General features: G+C 45.3%; 1 protein-coding gene across 1 annotated transcript in view; it reads right to left on the reverse strand.

Annotated features, from left to right (window-relative positions):
- LOC116854023 (LIRP-like) overlaps positions 1 to 2,568 on the reverse strand; it is a 20,937-nt gene that overhangs the window by 15,618 nt on the left and 2,751 nt on the right. The window lies entirely within an intron of this gene.

The following is a 2,568-nucleotide window of genomic DNA, read 5'->3' on the forward strand; positions in this document are numbered from 1 at the left end:
CTCTCTCTCTCTCTCTCTCTCTCTCTCTCTCTCTCTCTCTCTCTCTCTCTCTCCTTTCTTTCTCCGCCGATGAGCTTGCTGTCTTTTATTTGAGCGTGTGGTCGGGGGAAAGAGAAAAAGAGAGCAAATAATAATGAGGGGAGAAGGAGAGGAACGAGAGGAGGAAATGTGTTGCGCGGTTCAACATTGGAAATTTCGTAACTCGACGAAACGGTTACACAGAGCAAACGAGTGGTAATTGAGCACGTGAAACTTAGTTGATTTCACGCTAAAGCACCGTAATATCAGACGGGTGCCGTTATCTGTCTGAGGAGAAAAGCGACCAGTTGCTTCGTGTGCAAAGGAGAAGTTGCTTCGTCGCAAGGAGAATAGCATGTCTTGTCTTTGTACTTGGCCGAATTCAGATCGACCCGCGCTATCGTTTGACTTGACTGATTATTGGCTGACATGAGGCTTAAAGGCCAGTTTAAAGGCCATGTAGCTGGTCGAATACAAGCTTGCTTGCCACGTTTAAGATGTAGCTAATGCGGGTTCTTCATTGTTGCATAAAGAAAACGAGCGAGAGAGTTAGTAGTAAGTATATCAAGCACACAAATGATCCGATAATCAAGTAAATTATCTAGGGCATTCCAACTTTTTCTTCTCTAATGAAGATAGATGTAATGACAAAAGACAATTTTAATACTGAAAGTAGACATAATGATAAAAAATAATTTGAATACTGAAGATCATGATAAAAAATAACTTTAATAGAGGAACGCGCGGTCACCGGTCATCTGTCACTACGACGGTGCAATTGTCTCGTTTTCTCGTGATCGAAGATGCTACATATCTCTTCACGGCTGCCCTCCATTTCGCGAGTTAATTAGTCCGTCGAAGTGCAGAGCAGATTTGAAGCGAGCCGATTCGGGTTGTTCTCTGAAATTCGAACGAAATTCCCACGAAGCAACGGCGTAATTGACGAGAAAATAACATCGTAAATCAAATAGGACTGCTCGACGTAAAAAAAGGGGAAAATTATAATTGCGATCGAGAAAAAATTTCCACGTTAGGGATTTGTATCAACAGCGAGCGCAATCGCACGCCGCCGCGACTCGATAGACGGTGTGATCGCACTCGCCGTTGATACGAATTAATTTCTCCCAGCCGTTCCTCCCGCCGTTTGCTCTCGGCCGCTCGCGGCAGGTCGCGAGTGTCGCGACGTCTCCGCGATGATCGCCTCCAAATTGAATGACCTCTATTGGGAGGTCGTGTACGAGGTGCGAAGACGTGAGATACAGACAGCCGACTTTCTCGTTCTTTTTGTCGCACATTCTTTCCAGCCTCCGCCTCCGCAGACGGCCAATTGCGAACAGTTGTCTGCGAACATGTGCCACAGCCAGATCGTACGGACGCACGACTCTCGGTGCACCCTCTCTCTTTTCGGTATGACCGCGATCGCCGTCTGTCGCTCCTGACAAGAGACACTCGTCTGCTCTCCGACGCTTTAGCGCGGAATGAAGTAAGTTTTATTCGCCTAATTACCACTCGTTTCCTCCACCGAACCGTTTCGTCTGAGAATTTGGTTGTTGGACCGCGTGATATTGAGTTTCAAGTACCCCGAATGGATGAAACGCAAATTTCATTGAATCAGGATGAAAGTATCAATTCCTAGACACGTAACTCTGGACATTCTTATCATTTTGATTTTTGAATGCGAATATTTAGACCTTCAGCATAGAATATAGGTGTATATATACATATTTTTTTTTCTTTTTATACTGAATCAAAACTTTTTATATTGGTCCAAAACAATAAGAATATCCAGCATTAAGTATGTGTTCGAGCACTTTTATCTAAAGATCAGACATAAAATGAAGCGAGAAATAGGTCTCTCTCTCTCTCTCTCTCTCTCTCTCTCTCTCTCTCTCTCTCTCTCTCTGTGATTCTTTTTTTTCTCTCATTTTTTTTCTTATTTCTAGTCTTCAGTTTTATTGTTGCGCTCCATTGTGCCGATCGAAGGCGTGGCCGGCCGAAGACGTTGCTCCTGCCTTGCACTTTCGTGTTCTCCGATCGTCGGGGCCGCGCGTCTCATCCCTCTTAACCGCGTCCGCCATCGATCACTGACGCGCGACGGCGCGCTAAAAAGCAAACTGATTCGCGATAATTCATCGCTTAATTGCCAGCGCTATTGTTTGAGACGCGTGCACCATTGTGCATTCAGTCCGATACTTAACCCGTAACCGATAGCGATAGCTATGGGCTCTCTTCCATCCGAGTGCGCGCTTATGCGTTCTTCTTCTTCGATACGTCACCGACGAGTTTTCTCTCGCGAATACGTTTACGAGTGAAATTATTTTCCAATTCTCTCCCTTCTCCCTGCCCCCACTCCAATTTGCTCTCTTTTGTAAGGTATCTCGATGCGTGACCGATTACTATAAAATCGCGATAACTAGTTGCGACTTGCGGTAATTTGACGCGCAATCCCGAGCATTACAAACGTACACACCGTAATGGCGTGGCATCGGATGTTTCACCCGTAACTGATAATGACCGTTCTCTTGCTTTTAGGTGTTCGTGTATGATTTC

The sequence above is a fragment of the Odontomachus brunneus genome, unplaced genomic scaffold (genome assembly GCF_010583005.1).
Source record: "Odontomachus brunneus isolate Ranch 3 - 2012 unplaced genomic scaffold, Obru_v1 Obru_scaffold_007, whole genome shotgun sequence".
Taxonomy (NCBI): Eukaryota; Metazoa; Arthropoda; class Insecta; order Hymenoptera; family Formicidae; genus Odontomachus; species Odontomachus brunneus.